The sequence below is a fragment of the Amia ocellicauda genome, chromosome 6 (assembly GCF_036373705.1).
Source record: "Amia ocellicauda isolate fAmiCal2 chromosome 6, fAmiCal2.hap1, whole genome shotgun sequence".
Classification (NCBI taxonomy): Eukaryota; Metazoa; Chordata; class Actinopteri; order Amiiformes; family Amiidae; genus Amia; species Amia ocellicauda.
In genome coordinates, this window is record NC_089855.1 from 21,941,744 (window position 1) to 21,961,426 (window position 19,683).

Below are 19,683 nucleotides of genomic sequence, written 5' to 3' on the forward strand. Positions count from 1 at the left end.
GTTGCGAATGCAACCCCGGTTATCTGAAAATGGAAGCACTGCCCAAGGGTTGCAAGGTCGCGCGGGAATCCTGGCTCCCGGCAAAAGAGGACGAACCTGCGCTGACTTCACGTTTTATAGAACAGTAAGTGGGAAGGGACCTTTTCTGAGTGACAAGCGCACGGGCCAATGGGAGCTTTGATAGAGAGACGTTTTCGATCGGGTTCTTACGGAAGTGCGCAGAAACCCCAACCCCTTGGCCAATGCTTCCTTTTTCACATAACCGGGGTTGCATTCACAACCTATCATTTTGCTGGATTTCAACTAATGAAGTATTATGATACACCTGGCACTAAGTAGGTTAAACATTCAAATTAAATGTAATCTCTCTATTTACACTGGTATCTGCACTTGCGCAGACCAGAGAAGAACAAACCAGATAATGAACATGAGTTCAATCAGTTTTAATGTTCCGCAATTAAGAGATGGTGGTAAAATTAAATAATCCCACCAATATATAATTCATCACCCCTATGTTTGGTAAACATATACAGTATTGTGGAAAAGGTTTAGGCAGGTGTGAAAAAATGGTGTAAAGTAAGAATACTTTAAAAAATAGACATGTTAATAGATTATATTTATCAATATTAAGTGAGTGAACAGAAGAAAAATCTACATCAAATCAATATTTGGTGTGACCACCCTTTGCCTTCAAAACAGCATCAATTCCTTAGGTATACTTTGCACACAGTCAGGGATTTTGTAGGCATATAGTCAGGTGTATGATTAAACAATTATACCAATCAGGTGCTAATGATCATCAATTCAATATGTAGGTTGAAACACAATCATTAACTTAAACAGAAACAGCTTTGTAGGAGGAATAAAACTGGGTGAGGAACAGACAAACTCAGCTAACAAGGTGAGGTTTCTGAAGACAGTTTACTATGAAAAGTCAAACACCATGGCAAGACTGAGTACAGCAACAAGACATAAGGTAGTTATACTGCATCAGCAAGGTCTCTCCCAGGCAGACATTTCAAGGCAGACAGGGGTTTATAGATGTGCCGTCCAAGCTCTTTTGAAGAAGCACAAAGAAACGGGCAACGTTGAGGACCATAGACACAATGGTCGGCAAAGGAAAGCAGATGAAAGACACATCATGCTTACTTCCCTTCACAATTGGAAGATGTCCAGCAGTGCCATCAGCTCAGAATTGGCAGAAAACAGTGGGACCCTGGTACACCCATCTACTGTCCAGAGAAGTCTGCTCAGAAGTGGCCTTCATGGAAGACTTGTGGCCAAAAAGCCATACCTCTGACGCGGCAACAAGGCCAAGTGACTCAACTATGCATGAAAACACAGGAACTGGGGTGCAGAAAAATAACAGCAGGTGCTCTGGACTGATGAGTCAAAATCTGAAATATTGGGCTGTAGCAGAAGGCAGTTTGTTCGCCGAAGGGCTGGAGAGCGGTACACGAATGAGTGTCTGCAGGCAACAGTGAAGCATGGTGGAGGTTCCTTTCAAGTTTGGGGCTGCATTTCTGCAAATGGAGTTGGGGATTTGGTCAGAGGCATCTTAATTGCCCCGGATTTATTCTGCAGCATGACAACAACCCCAGACATACAGCGAACTATCTTCAGCATAAAGAAGAACAAGAAGTCCTGGAAGTGATGGTATGGCACCACTGAGCCCTGATCTCAACATCATCGAGTCTGTCTGGGATTACATGAAGAGAGAGAAGCAACTGAGGCTGCCTAAATCCACAGAAGAACTGTGGTTAGCTCTCCAAGATGTTTGGACCAACCTACCTGCCAAGTTCCTTCAAAAAACAAGTGTGCAAGTGTACCTAGAAGAATTAATGCTGTTTTGAAGGCAAAATGTGGTCACACCAAATATTGATTTGATGTAGATTTTTCTTCTGTTCACTCACTTTGCATTTTGTTAATTGATAAATATAGTCTATTAACATGTCTATTTTTGAAAGCATTCTTACTTTACAGCATTTTTTCACACCTGCCTAAAACATTTGCACAGTACTGTGCAAAAATCTCTCTCTCTCTCTCTCTCTCTCTCTCTCTCTCTGTATATATATATATATATTCAAAATAGACACCAGTCAGGTTTGTTTACAGTAGAAACATGATACTGAATACATGTGGAAAATATTGCATTTATTAATTTGTTTTCAGAATGTAATCTGCATTTACATATGGTACACAAATTAGACTTTAACCATTAGATACCTGTATGGTGTTATGGTGTGCACTGCAGCACTGTGGACCCTTAAGTTGAAATGTCCTGCGGTATACCCTTGTTTAAGCATGATAAACACTGTTGGATCTTGAATACCTGCAAAGAAAAGATAACTGGATTAATGTCTCATCTTAAAACCATCACTTCTACTAACAACATTCCACCTATGTACAGTGCCAGGCTGAATCGCTATGAGTTGTACATCATTGTTACTCTTGGGTAAGGTTGAAGTACGATGGCCCAGAAACCTTATAAATCACCTAATTTCTCTATAAAATATTATACAGCTAATATATTAGAGTTCATCCCATGTATATGTTGGGTTTTATGTCACCCAAGTCTTTTTGTAACTACCCTGGTGTTTATATTATTTGGAAGATAGTTCTAAAATATGGCATGCAAAAGTACAATAAACACAATGTCCAAATTGGCTTTGCATTAATATTTACTGCAGGAATATAAAGTGTTTAAAGAAAACAATAATACACAATGATTACACCACAGTAATTACTGTAGTAAATTGCCTTAGAGCTTCCAATATGAAATGTGAAGTGAAATTCAACTTGAAATATTCCTTATTCAAAATTAAAAACACTACAAACTTCTCAGATAGGATAGTTTCAGATCTCCAAGAAATTCCATCAACTGTGCCATCCCTTCAGTTCCAATTATCACAATTATTTTTGCTTCTTCCATCACTCTCCCAGATCATTCTTATTCCCTTTTCTGTAACGTTTACTTAACATTTATTTCCTTTTCCTTTTCATAGTCCTTTTCATAGCAGATTTACTTTAATACGCATTAGATGTCTTATACTGACAGGTTATAAGAACATTCAAAAGGCAGCACATTTGAGGTCAATCAAACTGTCTTGCTCACTTAGTAGCTAGTGTGTTATTGAACCAAGAACTACATAAAACCATTTCTTCAAAATAAACTTTTCTTTATGATTTTCAATACTTCATGTACTTCATGTACTTCCCTAATCTTGTAGAAAGACAAATACTTGACCCATAGGCAAAGTTTTTGGTTATCACTGGCCCAGAGTCTGTTAACGTGTGCTTAATTTGCAGTAAATTGACAGTAAATCATGCCCTGTGTTGTATTTGTTATCAAATATCCAAATGTTCTCCTAGAAATTAATAATTTAATCAGATTATTTTTCTCTAGTTTTATTTCCTGATAGACTCATCATTTTGAACTTCATTGTACATTCAGCACTCAAAAGTACGCTTTAATACAGTTGAAGAAACCAAATTCACTCCACAATCCAACAAAGTTGGATCTACTTCCAGCCACAGAATTGTGCTTTTTTATAGACTAATGGAGAACTCAAACCAGGCCTGGAAAGAACATGCCCTTCATTCCAGGAGTTAAGTGAGTAAGAAGAACAATTTAAAATCACTGGTTTTAGTTTATTAGTTTATTATGTGCTAATTTTCTGGATCCCTGTTGTTTCTTTGCTCAATTGAATTTATTTGTGATTGTGTTGAGCTGTTTTCTTTGTATTCATTTTTTTTTTAATCGTACATGATGCACAGTTTAGGACTCAACTATAACAGACTGACCAAACAAACTCTGTAAATGGTTTGTGATTTACAGCTTTGAACTTGAACTTGAACTTTATGAATTCATAACAGTTTCTGTCAACAAACGTAGATTTGACACTGAACTGGCACCTGGACTGTGATCAGGAAAATGGATGAAGCCATGAAGTGGATTATTTTGATTGAGTATTTTCTTGTGTTTTAGCTTACGTCGGTTTTTCAACTCCTCCTGGAGTACCCCTATGTGTTGTGCTTGTTCTTCCAGCTGTTCCTTCATTTAATAATTTAATCCTGAATCTGAACTATCTCCATTTTTATAAGTGAACCATAAATACAAAAGGTCCAAAAAAGCAACAGTTCAGATTTTATTTTATTGATTGATGTGATGTAACCCCCATTCCCCCCCAAAAAAACCTTCAAGACTACATCTTAAAAATGTGGATGTTTCTAAACAATTACATTTCTGATTGTTTGATATATTCTGAAGGGAGGAAGGAAATTAGCAGCAATTTTTTCTCCAATTAAGCAGTTATGCTATTATTTAAATTTGATCCAATGGATGCCAAGACTAGATCACTAATGATAATAATAATAATAATAATAATAATAATAATAATAATAATAATAATAATAATCTTGGTGGTCTACTTCAGTTCTATGATGCTTTGATGGTCTACTTAAAATGACATGCACATTTGTCTGCTTACATAAAGACCAAAAGCCAGTGTGGGCTCAAAGTATTGTGGTGTCAAGGGAGCCACTCCTGCAGGATACAAAATAATAATGAAGCAATCATATTCAAGAGGGACAGACTGGCTTGCACACATACATCAGACCTCTTAAAGTGTTTGGTGATAATAAAATGCTGATGTGTCTAGAAGCAATATCTGCAAGAATGGGAGAAAAAATGGCTTTACTTAAAGCATTAACTTTTCAACAGTGGCACCATGTACAGAATCTTGATAGGAGCTTCCGTGTTCATCCAATAGGCCTCACACACTGCTTGTCATAGCATTAGCAGATTGTTTATATTTCAGCAAACAATTAGTCATACATACTTCTGAGATGTCTTTTGACTTAAATAAATTAATAAACTTACATATCTCTGACATACATGTGTGTGTACTGTATACACACCTACATATATAAGTAGAGTATGAAACCAGTTAATTAATAACCACTTCATATAGCCTTAAAGCTGAGGATTTACTAAAGAGAAAAATCAGGTTTTTACTACCACTACAATAAAATATAATTTCTATGTATTCAAATGTTTGCTGTTTCTTTAACCCACATCAGAAGTAGCAGGAACATATTTCCCTAAAGACAGGTGAAACTACTTTGATTAAGTCCCATCTGATGCAGAATACATAACTAGGCTCAAACAAAGCAGATCAAAATTTCATGATGTATGTTCATTCATATTAAACACTAGTAGACAGCATGTAAACAGGATAGGAATTGTTACTTTTCCTGTCAGACTCCCCTTTCAATGGCATGAATGACTTGAATATTTAAAGACCTTTGTGGAAATCATGTTCTTTCCATTACACACTTTTTCACTAGAATTCAGGAGTTTCAGATGGACACACATAGCGAACTTGCAACTGGATTAATGTCTGAGCCTTTACTCACGTGGCTGGTGGAACAACAGCATGGCCATGAGGTGATCAGAAACCCCCCCCCCCCCCATTACCCACCACTAATAGAAAAGGATCTTGTCTTCATCATGCACTGGTCTAAAATTAGTGCGCTCTGAGAAGGGATGGGGTGGTGTGTTTGTCTTCCATTATTACAGATTATATAAAGACATGGTGCAACCCTCCCTATGTGATCATTCTATCTCCAGTCCATTCACAAAGAGAGGAGGGTGAGAGGGCTAAAGGTTGCAAAGAGTTGCTTCCACCAGGGGCCTTTTCATCAGCGGAAATAGTGATCTTAGCCAGTTTCTTGTTTTCTCCTCACTTTCTGCATCTCTTACCCTTACCCTTACCCTTTCATCTTTTCCAGTTCCTTCATTCCTCTTCCTTTCTAACCCTAGCCCTATTGCCAGTCCCTCTCTTGGGGCTCCATCTATCTCAGTTCAAAAGGGCCTGATCCTTCCTGTCCCCCCCAGCTGCAGTTGTAGTGCTTTGTTTAACAATTCCTCTATTCTGTCTCATAACTGTGGGCACAACCTTCAGTTCTTCCTGTAACTCTTTGTACAAAACCTTGAGCATAGGGGATCTTCTACAAAATTTAATTGCAGGATTGGGAAGGTGGAGGGGAGGTCCATATATTGTGAAAAAAAAATGACTGTGGCCTCCATAATTACAGGGGTGATGGTGTTTTGTTTGTGGCACTGTGGGAGGTTTAGTGCCCAGGCTTGGAGGCTGGAGATAGGAACCACATATGTATTATATATACAATGTTTGGTGCCCTACACAGACATCCAAAAACTACATGAAAGTCTTACTGCTATTAGTGTGTCAGGTGCTTCTCCTGTTAAATCACCTCCCCTGTGGCCAATCACGGCATCACAATTTCCTCTTTTCTGCTCTCATCTGTCAACAAACTTAGAGGACCATTATGGAAATAATTGCTTTTAAAATGTAAGCAATGTGATCCATTTGAATAAAAATACGAGCACTGAGAGTTTCCTTCTCAAAGAAATGACATTTTCACTACCAGCTTGCAGCCTGAACCTAAACTGATGAACTGCGATGGCAAGGCTAATTACTACATTTTAAGACACGCTAAGATGTTCCTACAGTAATTGTACAGTTAGTGCAGGAGCAGTTCCCAGCTCAAAAGGTGGCCATACGTTACTAATCGATAACAAGAGAGCACAGACTGAAATACTCTAGTGTAATAGCTTTGTTGTAGTTTGTATAGGCTAGTTGCTGTATGTTTCGTATAATAAGCTATTTAGATACAATTGTGCAATGTTTTACCCACCATTGTGCCTCCATCAAGGAGAAGGACATATCAGGAAATAAACATCAAGGAAAAGGAAATACAAATTCCTCAGGTTGTACACCTCCCACATGCTTAGAAGGATCACCACTCTCAAGGCCTTTGACAGCATCTATAATCCACTGTTAGTCTGCATACACTGCACTGATAAAAGGCCATTTCTATAATATTCTGAAAAACAACATTTTCTATTGTATTATTGACTAAGCTCCTGGATATCTGATAGGTGGCACTGCTGAGAATTGCAGCCTGAGAAGAATCCTTTACCAGACCCTTCCACAGACAAGAAAACATTCCTTACCTATGTTATATATTTGTATGTGATTACATTCAGTTTATTTATTTTATGCTAATCATTTAAGAAAAACCTATATCAGTTATCCAGTTACACAAAGAGAAGTAATTTGAGTACATCATGCTTGGTAGTAAAATATAAAACTACACACTCAGACACAGCAAGAAGACAACATTTACAGAACTGACTCCTGATTATATTTAAAAGTTTTAGAAGTTTCAGTATAATTCTCCCATCTTTCTTGAGTTCCTCTTTGGGAGTTCAAAACATATTAATCTGAGATTTTAGGGGCTCTTTTAATTAGGCCTGAGCTTTAATCCAGCTCAAAAGCGATTGACAAGGGCTGTTTTCATGCCACTGCTTTTACTGACACTTAGAAAGAGATTATGTCCATTCTTAGACCCGGGTCTTCAATGTTTGAAAGGAAGTGGCACAAATCGGCTAAGACCTCTGTTCATTCAAGTGTTTTATCTCCGAAATACCTTCAAATTCAGTAAGTGTAGCTCTATTATATCTTTATAATAGGATTTTTTTTTTTTTTTCATGGAAAGCTTAAGAATGTAACTGTTTTCAGGGAACAGAATTGATACAATAGGTGCTGGTGTCAGACTGCACCACTTGTATTACTTATTTTACAGGTACATTTATTTAAATATATCTAACAAAACATTAGAGATAAAATCTTAAAGAAGTTTCACACTTTAGTTGAGGAAAAAAAAAACATAATTACCTCAATTACGACTTACCTTCAGGAAGGTCTAAGGTCCATTGTATAACCTGTGAATAATTCTGGTTATGGTTAATGAAAAGCTGACTAATACACTTACTATAGGGGTGTGATCCCTCAAATTTAGATTAAAGATAGATAGAATGTGGAATGTGGGAAAAATATATTGATGGAGTGTTCAGATCTGTTATCACATTGAGCTGAGTTCAGTATTTGCTACCTGTGCAGAAAGTTTGAATGAGAGGGGGAATTTGTTCTATGGCTGCAAGAAATGTGGATTCACTCAACCTAAGTCTGCCTGTGGACGCCAAAAGCTGGGTTCTATACAGCAGAAAGAGAAGCAGGAGGGCAACACTTTTGTACCTTAAGCCATATACCATTGTAGATCCATATTAAAAAAGCTTTTTTTGTTTTGTCTGTTGTTTCCGGTCCCTGGATAGTGGCATACATATTCAGGGGCATTTGTCTTTGCAACTGTAAGTGACTTCAGGCAAACAGAAGTACACACCACTGGTGCACCAGTGCACAAGTCTTGTATACTTGTAAGTTGATATCCTGAAAATTAACTTTCAACCAGTTTCAGATGTGATACGGAATATGTTATGTGGGACATGACTGGGCATCAATTGATAAATCCAAACTAAAATGTATTTTATATTAAAATATGATTATATCCTATTCATAAGATAGAAATGTTTAAAAATGCATCACTACAACAAGCTAACTGTCAACAGGGATGTAAGGTGTAACTATGGCATAATTCCATAATGACAACTGGAATGCAAGAGCTTTGCAGACTGGCATTTTTTTTCAGTGCACTATGCAATATGCAGATCAGTACAATGCAATCAGTTAGAGTGTGCTAACGCCTTGTACATTAGATAGTGAGCTAACCAGAGCCTAGAGGAGGAACATTATTGCAAAGCTGATGAGGGGTTGAGGGAAGACTAGAGAAAATATGCAGTCTTTATTTACAGTACTGTTAATAGTACTATTTCACTTCTCACTGAAACTGCATGTGAAATAATAATATTACAACATAATATAAAGAATAATGCTTTAGTTAGTCACAAAACACCACTCCCAACCACATCCTGTTTTTCTGGTTTCTATTTTTCTTTGTTTTTAATCTCCAAGTAATATAAAGAGAGACAACTGATATAAAACAATGAAATACTAGATTCTACTAACAAGTAAGAGAAGACAAAACTGAGATCTGAGTATTAAACATATAAAGAGGCGACCAGTAACTGTACAACTGTCACAAATATATATACACACACACACATAATCCTACTGCTTCTGTCTCACGTTGGCATATAGGTGACAATGGGTGCTTATAAAATTACAGTGGAACGATTGGATCCTGTCAGGTTTCACCAACTTGAGTAAGTTGCCTAGTTAAAATGGAAGTGGAGACTCATTATCTTATCTGTGCAGAGGAGAGAATCATGGCCAATGCCCTGAATGATGAAATAAAAATGTACACTCTCAACCTCTTTCCCCACAGATGTGCATGAAGTCCGAGGGCTTTTCAGGATAGTTGAAAACTTTTCTGGTGGTGTAAAACTGAAAAATGAGCATAAGCTGGATGAATCAATTTAATATATGTAAGTATAAGCTTTTTAAAAAAAGTGAACTCAACAGTACCCAGAAGCTACTGAGCAATAGTGATCCAGAGAGAACTCCAATATAACTTATTACTTACTTTTTATTGTCGGTTTCCTCTGGTAGCAACATTCTGCATTGCAGCACAGAAAACCATATCATTTTGAACTCTGATTTACTTTCCCATATTGGTTAGTTCTTTGCCCACCAACAAGATGTGACTGAACACTAACCTCTTAACCTCTTGTAGACCCTGGAAGGCTCTATACATTATGAACTGCAAATAAATAATCTATACATGTCCCAAGGTACTTGATTTACTTTGGTTTATTTTTATTAATTTATGGCTGTGCTTTTTAAGGATATAGTATTGAAATAAAAACACATAGAGACTACCAAGCTCCAATCACTTGCAATATGTGTCTCTTATAAATCTAGAAATTCAGCGGTGCAAACCTCACAAAGTTAACAAACAAATTAATATATTTGTTATTCTTGCTGAAGATACTGTAATAAAATAAAGTAGTTGGTGTTCTAATTCAAACTAAAGTATGACTTGAATATACAGTGAGGGAAAAAAGTATTTGATCCCCTGCTGATTTTGTACGTTTGCCCACTGACAAAGAAATGATCAGTCTATAATTTTAATGGTAGGTGTATTTTAACAGTGAGAGACAGAATAACAACAAAAAAATCCAGAAAAACGCATTTCAAAAAAGTTATAAATTGATTTGCATGTTAATGAGGGAAATAAGTATTTGATCCCCTATCAATCTGCAAGATTTCTGGCTCCCAGGTGTCTTTTATACAGGTAACGAGCTGAGATTAGGAGCACTCTCTTAAAGGGAGTGCTCCTAATCTCAGCTCATTACCTGTATAAAAGACACCTGTCCACAGAAGCAATCAATCAATCAGATTCCAAACTCTCCGCCATGGCCAAGACCAAAGAGATGTCCAAGGATGTCAGGGACAAGATTGTAGACCTACACAAGGCTGGAATGGGCTACAAGACCATCACCAAGCAGCTTGTGAGAAGGTGACAACAGTTGGTGCGATAATTCACAAATGGAAGAAACACAAAATAACTCAGTCTCCCTCGGTCTGGGGCTCCATGCAAGATCTCACCTCGTGGAGTTTCAATGATCATGAGAACGGTGAGGAATCAGCCCAGAACTACACAGGAGGATCTTGTTAATGATCTCAAGGCAGCTGGGACCATAGTCACCAAGAAAACAATTGGTAATGCACTATGCAGTGAAAGACTGAAATCCTGCAGCGCCCGCAAGTTCCCCCTGCTCAAGAAAGCACATGTACAGGCCCGTCTGAAGTTTGCCAATGAACATCTGAATGATTCAGAAAGTGAAAGTGTTGTGGTCAGATGAGACCAAAATCGAGCTCTTTGGCATCAACTCAACTCGCCGTGTTTGGAGGAGGAACACCATCCCCACCGTCAAACATGGAGGTGGAAACATTATGCTTTGGGGGTATTTTTCTGCTAAGGGGACAGGACAACTGCACCACATCAAAGGGACGATGGACGGGGCCATGTACCGTCAAATCTTGGGTGAGATCCTCCTTCCCTCAGCCAGGGCATTGAAAATGGGTCGTGGATGGGTATTCCAGCATGACAATGACCCAAAACACACAGCCAAGGCAACAAAGGAGTGGCTCAAGAAGAAGCACATTAAGGTCCTGGAGTGGCCTAGCCAGTCTCCAGACCTTAATCCCATAGAAAATCTGTGGAGGGAGCTGAAGGTTCGAGTTGCCAAACGTCAGCCTCGAAACCTTAATGACTTGGAGAGGATCTGCAAAGAGGTGTGGGACAAAATCCCTCCTGAGATGTGTGCAAACCTGGTGGCCAACTACAAGAAACGTCTGACCTCTGTGATTGCCAACAAGGGTTTTGCCACCAAGTACTAAGTCAAAGGGGTCAAATACTTATTTCCCTCATTAACATTCAAATCAATTTATAACTTTTTTGAAATGCGTTTTTCTGGATTTTTTTGTTGTTATTCTGTCTCTCACTGTTAAAATACACCTACCATTAAAATGATAGACTGATCATTTCTTTGTCAGTGGGCAAACGTACAAAATCAGCAGGGGATCAAATACTTTTTTCCCTCACTGTATAGTTTACAAATGTTAAAGGTCGACTAAGCAGTATTTAATTAAAAATATCAATATTACTCTATTATTACCCTTTTAATATTAAGTCAGGGATGGCAAACCTTTTTTTGGCTTGAGGGCCCAAAGTCTGGTTTGTTTATGTTGCTAAGTGCCAGGGTGCCAATGATAAATTAGGGATGTAAAAGTTTATACAGGGGCTAAACTGGGATTTTTGTAAACAATACTTGTGACACCTTTGCTCATGTATTTATTGTTTGTTGTAATTATGCTATTAAGCAAACATGCCAACAAAACAAACTGCAATCCACAATACAAAATAATCAAAAACTATGGACAGACAGAATCAGCCAACCCAACCTCCCCCCAACTTGAGCACCAGTCTGCTAATGGGGCTTCTGCTGCTGAATATGAAACTGAATGAAGTGAGTCACCAAGAAAATTCAGTCCAAAAAAGATGATAAATATGCAGGTTCCATTTTTGCTCACAGATTATTGTACATTTACATATATAAAAAAAAGATATAGTAATAGCACTTCACTAGCTCGATCATTTTTGGAATATGTCCCTTTTAATTTTGGACAATGATAATCTTTAATCCTCTTTTAAATAAGACCAATCAATCTTATAGTGGAACACCTTTCCAAAGCATGTCACAACATTAAAGAATAAGTGCAGCATACCATGAATACATCATTTCAATTTTGCAGTTTTCCTACAGTGTAGTAAAATGCATGAACTGACTGGGGTCTGCCCCTGCCTTGCACTCAATCATTACTAGTGCAGTGTACCTTTGTTTTTTTTAATGTATATTTATTAAAATATCTACTGCTTTTTCATTTTGTAAATGAACTAAAACTGGTAATAGATTAATATAGCCTACTTTGTGCTGCACTGATTTTTTAAGAAAAAAATAATGCAGTGGTATCTAACTACCCTGGAAAAAAAATGAGTATGTACAAATGTACTGTACAAATCAAAGGCATAATTTATTTATGTCTGAGAATGTACAGCTTTCTTTTGTTTCTTTCAACAAATACGTTCATTGCTGACCACACTTAATCACAACAGGACAGACTTTTTGTCATCATCCTCCTGGCCCCAGAGTGCTGCACAGCAGCATTACAGTCATCATAACATTAAGATCGCCTCCGTGCCAATGGGATCGGTGGGATTCTGCAGATCTGCGCAGAACTGCGAAAATCTACACAAGAATGTGACCTATAACATGAATATTCAGAAAACGGAAAAAGACAGTTCTGCTTGCAATTTCAATGTTGTACAAATATTCAAATTAAAGTGTTACCCACAAGTAAACCATAAAGTGCGTGATCTGATTGGACATCGTATACATTAGTTGTTCTATACCACTGATTGACCTAACACCAGCCAACCGGCAATTCCCACTATTTTGTATTTTTAACCAATCACCGACACATAATAATAATAATAATAATAATAATAATAATAATAATAATTATTATTATTATTATTATTATTATTATTATTATTATCATTATTATTATTATTATTATATTGGGCTACCGAGGGAGGGGGAGTTTCTCTGTAGCTGCTGCTTGCGTTTTGAGAAACTGCATATCTACTTTCAGGTGGCCATCCTGCTGTCCTGATCGCCACACAGCCGGCCTCTCCAGGCACATTCACAGCGCATAAACATCAGAGCAGCGGCCCTCATCACCGCGACACAGCTCGGCACCTCGATCTGTTTTATTAAAGGCACACAAGTAGAGCAAATCGGATGCAATGAAAACAGCACCATCGGTCAGAAATATCGGCTCTTTGAAAGCAATCGGCTGATATCCGATATTGTACATTTTACCAATATCGGGCGCTACTGATCGGTGGATCGGTTTCCATCACAATGACTCCCAGAATCATAGAGAATCACCCCTGGAGATCACCGCAGAGATGGCCGGTCCACTTTCCGGACAGCGACAGGGTGTGCGCAGCAGTCAGGTGTTAAAACTGGGCAACACGAGTAACAGGGCTCATTCAGTTAATAATGCGGTAATAATTCCATTTGTCATCATAGCCTCAATGATCCGCCTTAGCAAGTCAAAAGGCCATTGGACACTGTTCAGTGTGAGCTTCATTACTCAGAGGCGAGATCAAGCGATCAGTGTTGAAAGCTCTTTATTAGCGCCTCATGGTTCCCCCTTCCTTTACAGACACAGCTGATTCAAAGTGAGAACAGGAAGCTATCTGTGCTCCTCGATGCCCAGAAGGAGCTGCAGAGAAACATCCATGCCAACAGGGCTCTGGGGGCGGAAGTGGAGATGCTGGTGCAGACTGTGTGCTGGCCAAATGAGGTGGGCAAGTTCCACACGCTCACTGACCTGGACAAGGTGGTCAGTCTGCTGCACTTACTGTCCAGCCACTTGGTCCGGTGGAGAGTGCCCTCAGGACAGCCACCCTGAGAGAGTAAGGAAGAAGGGCCATTCATTACCCTGCCCATCTCCCTGCAATACACACTTTGTCCAAACAGATTCTGTTTCTACGCCTGCAAGACATACTTTATCTTTGTAAATCACATGAAGTGTTTTCTGTCCCTCATTCAATGTAACCTTCTTGTAGATTTTGGAGTTGTAAATGAAATCTAAACTATTTTTCCATTTAAAAGTTTAAATCCTATTTCTGAATGTGTGGTTAAAGCCTTTCACAACATAAAATGCCTTCTGCCAGCAGCTGATTTCTCTAAAACAGTTTCAGTGTAAACTGAATTGTATAGCTGGAAAGGCAAAAACACACTTTGAGAAGTAATTTTTTGTCTGGTCCCCCCCCATATTTATAAAAATCAAAACCATCGTAATTACTTAAACAAAAGATTCCGAGTAAAAATAATCAGAGAGGTACTTTAAGGTAAATGTATGTTTATTTGTATTCTGCTGCCCAATAGATTTTACTTCCTTTGATATAGAAGGTAGATCTGCTGGAGGCAGCTGTCTGTTGGGAGAGTCTCTGTGCTGCAGTGCTGGTGATAAACTGCTCTCGTTGTGATTTCTCCCTCAGCTCACCCTGACGGAGAAGAGAAGCAGCTCCTGGGACAGCTGGGTGAAGCTTGGGAGCTGAAGGAGCACACTGAATGGCGTGAGCAGGCGCTCTTCTAGGTGCTGGCGCAGTGTCTCACCCCAGAGCAGCTGAAGGACTTTAGCTACTTCATGGAGGTGGAGCAGTGCCAACTGGAAAAGATTTGCCTGGGCGAGGAGCAGCTTAAGGGCCTGAGAGCGAGCCAAGGTATGGGCTATGGGCACTACTAATGTGAGGAGGGGTCAAGGTCTGTGGGGCTTTCCACAGTGCTGCAGCCCAGTGCCCCATACCATGTGTTCCTCACTGCCTTCTAAAGATGAACTTTCCCAAACTGTAGCACCTCTGTCCCTCCAGAGAATGAATTTCCATGATGCTAGCTAGCACCTTCACCTTAAGGGCTAATTTACAGTACTGTGGACTTTGTCCTTCAAATGAGATGCCTCACCAGTCACTGTGCATTTCGGTGCCTTTCAGTAATAGGCACGGCATCCTTGAACATCAAAGACAGATGGTGGTCCTTCAAAAAGGTCCTGATAGCTGTAAAGACCTCAATAAAGATAAAGAAAGGTTTAGATTTACATTATTCATAAAAAAGTTAGACAGGTTTCAGGCACTTCTCTTTATTTATTGATTATTTTGCTATACTTCTGTCCACCACTCAAAGCCCAGGCTTGTCCTGCTACAGCACCACCACTGACAAGGCTCTGCTGCTTGGTGAGATGAAGGAGCTACCAGGGATGATTGAGGAGGAGGAGCTGTTAGTCAACAAGGTACCATCCACCAAGGGTACAACAGCACTGCCGTAAACGGGCTTCAAACCCACAACCTTCTAGTTATGAGCCCTAACCAATACTCCACAGTGCTGCCTGTTTGGTTTGCTGATATGACACTCATGACAGTCATGCAACATGTAAGAAGGGAAATAATTAATTATATAGCATTAATGAGTTAGAAAAAAAATTAAACCAGTGTTGAGTTTTCTCTGCCTTGAAAACTGGATTTCAGCTTGATTCACTCGGCACCATTTGGCTTCAGTTGGCCTTCTTGTATTTCCCTGTCTGCCCCTGTTAGCGCATCCTGGTGAGTGACAGAGTTATTTCACATAAAGCAGAGTAAACTGCTTTCTTAGAGTGATGTCATATGGACTCTTCACATAGACTTTTATAACCAACTGTATTAGACCACTTCAAACCCCAGGAACCCCATAATTTTTTAGCCTGAATATGATTTAGTAACAAACTGCATATAATAATAATATTCCATTATATCATATATTTGTTTTATGACATAGTGTTGAGTATACCTTTAACAATCTTGAACAAACATTGAAATGAAATAATATAGTTAAATAGAAATTTAATTCTAGCCCTACAAATATTTATATAGTTTGTAATTTGTTCTCAGGTGTAACCTTCCTTCAACCTCTCTCTCTTCGTTAAACAAGGCCCTTGGATTTTTCTTTCCTTTGATTCAAGTGTTTGTTCATATTATGACTTCATTGCTTTAAAAGAAATATGAGAAAATAATGTTCACATTCTGTACAATGAAAAGCATGACAAATTGCACGTGCTTGGTTGCTAAGAAACGAACTGGTTGAGGCTCTTAGTCACGTAAACACTTCAAATATACAAAAAAAGACAAGTTACTAAATTTCAGTTGCTTACACAGGACATTTCTACAAAGGATCTAACCAGAACGAGTAAACAAGGCAAAGCACACACATATATATATATATATATATATATATATATATAAAGATCATTATTTTAAACATTGCAAGACACTTAAAGTTTTTCTACAACATATCTTTCTGAAGTTATTGTATTATATATTGAGTCATTCAATACATTTACACAGTAGAGTTTAGAGTTTAAGTGACATGTTTCAGCACATTTGGAAGTATTATACTGTAGGTGAATTATTTGACTAAAAGAGCTTGCAAGATTTCTTAAACTATCCAGAAAACAAATAAACAAATACAAAAGCAGGTGGTTAAGCAATACTATAGTACCATATAAGTTATTATAAATAACAAACCTTTATAACATCAGATCTTACATATAAATGTAATCCAAACATGAATTTATAAATTATAAATAAAGTGTGCTTAAACTATAACACATGGAATGAATTTCAATTATAAAAAAGGCACTACTACTACTACTACTACTACTACTACTACTACTACTACTAATAATAATAATAATAATAATAATAATAATAATAATAATAATAATAATAATAATAACCAGCAACTTTGTTGTTTGGCACCCTAATAAATTACCATATAATGGCTAATCCATTGATTATTTATCTCCATAGATCATGTTTTTTTAACTAGTTAGTTCTTAGGTTTATTGTTGTGTAGAAATATGCCCCAATGAGCCTGTAAACAGTAAGTACGTTTTTACTTTCCAGAATTAATTTTAATTCAGTAATGTTAGGTTTACAATCCCAGAGGAGCTAAATCAGACCTATACTGTGAAGGAATTGACACCATGAAGCAGAAAAGGTCAGAAACTTCTCACTGTAGGCTTTTTTCTTTGGTCTCTGCTTTAGAATCAAATCAGATTTAGACTCATCAGACCATAGAATGTTGTAAGAAACTATATATATATATATAACACTTGTCTATATACATATTGTAACACCATAGGGGGGTTACATGGTTCTTGCACACTCTTGTTGCACTCTCCTCCACACCTTCCAGCTCCTACTCCTACACTCCACACAATGGGGTGCCGGCTTGCTGCCTTAATACCAGCTCCGGCCAATCAGGGAAATTCTGCTGCTCATGTGCTCATACACAATGATTCATCCTCCCAGGGATCTGAGAGGTGTAATGTTGGCCTGCTGGCTAAGTTGTGCTCCTCCTAGCACCATGATACAATCTGCTTTTCATCCTTAGTATCAAACAACAAAGAAATTAGCAGAGCATTTTCTTTAGAAATTGTACATCTTCCATTTTAATTCATGTATTTAAATGTACAGAAGAGACAGGATTTTTCCATTGGAATGTCATTTCCCTGAGTGAAAAGAAAGCAATGGAAGAGTTAAAAGATTTACTGGAAAAAACTGGTGAACACTGGAACGTTGTATTATGATACTTCAGGTAATTAAAACGACATTCAAATATTCATAAAGAGTTCCTCATGAATACTGCACCAGATAACATTTTCTTGTTCTTCAGCCTTTCACACACAGATGTTCTCTAGTCCTGTTAGAGAAGTTAGCAGGGAGAGCTCAGTGTGCAGTATCAGATCACAATACTAGAACAAAAAATATTAATTTCCTTCTTGTATAACAATCAAACATATCCTCTGTCTGCATACAGGGCAGGGTACAATGTTTGTGAGAAATGTGAAATACAGATATTAATGCTTAGAGTAAATAACAAACTGAAACTTAAAAAAAAAATGTTCAGAGATTAAATCCTTCTATGTTTCTCCTCTGGAGTAATTATATTATATTATTGTATTATTATTATTATTATTATTATTATTATTATTATTATTATTATTATTAGTAGTAGTAGTAGTAGTAGTAGTAGTAGTAGTAGTAGTAGTAGTTCCATTGTCAGTGTCAGAAGCTAAATAAGGTCTGTCATAATCTCTTTGTTTAGATGTGCACTGTTTATGTCCCCACATGGTGGTGCAAATGAGTCAGACTACTTCACACTCATTCATTGGCATTATTTATTTATTTCACTTTATTCCTAGATGTATGTACTTCCAGGGAGCAACAAACTGCTCAGAGGACAATCCTTAACACACTCCCAGCCCTACCCAAAGACACCTCTCCTCACTGACTTATTTTTTCACCTTTTCAAATTATTGTTCATATTTGTAAACTTTTCAAAAATTCAAACACGTATTTCTATGTCCTTATCTTTATAGTTAGTGTGTTTTTACTAAGGTACTAATACTGTATTTTATAAAGTGTTTCCTACATAAATGTCCTGAAAGTGATTCATATTTTGTAAGTCACTGCCTTGACATAATAGCTATTAATGCATGTTAAGACATTATTTAGGATAAAGCAGGAATAGGAAACCACAAAAATGCATATAAACATAGCTTTATTATTAAGTTTAATTTAATCTTTATAATCCGGAAATAGGCAGTGACACAGACTCTGTCAAGCTACACATATGTCTAGTATTAAAATACCCAGAGTCATGCTAGTTTTGGTTATCCTTGCATGAAATATCATTAGTTAGTCCAAGATTAGTTCTGATCACTGTCTGTGAAACCAGCCAATAATATATGTAGTTTACGTCAACGCAAAGTCAACATCTATCTATTACCTAACATGGCAATCCAAGAAAAATAAACAGTGAATTAACAAGCTAATTAAAAAACAAAACACATGGAGTCACAACTCCAAAGTTTTTAGGGGAGCTGATTGTATTTTGCAAAAGGAACATGTCTGTACCCTGATGAGTGTTAGATTGTATCTAATACAGTCTCTTTCAAGATGTCTGCTAGCATTTGTCCAAGGATTGTGTCCACATGGTTGCTGTCTGGATGAGGTCCTTTGCAGCTGAAATGACAAATCTTAAGTAGTTATGAGTAACGTTAGATGAATAGCAGCCATGAAGAAAATAACCCTATATGAAAACAAAACATCTTGTGATTGCTCTGCACTTCTAATTATAAATGTATGAACATTGAAATGAAAATTTACAGGCGCATTATTTAAGGAGCTGATGTATAGTGCTAGGATTTCCAGAAACCTGCTATCCCCGTTCTTGAAGTTAACAGTAAACAAGGAAAATAAATACATAAATATACACTGCACTAAAAATACACAATGTATCAGAGATGGAACAAACTACAGCAGGAATTTTCCAACATACAAAAGAACTCTCGATATATGTGATGCACACTTGTAAAACAGAATAGGAATGCATTGTTTCCTTTATATTATCTTGATTCATCTCAGATAGAATGCAGAAATAAATGTGCCATAGATGACACGTTTCAGCACATGAAATAGGTTACATGCCTGACTTATCTTTGTAGCCAAAGATAATAACAGGAACCAGCTTCCACAGCTGTGAATTACTGGTTCAATACCTGGGAGCTTGTTTCCATTTATATAACTTTGAAACAGAAGTTGCAACAGTAGGAGGTAACATTT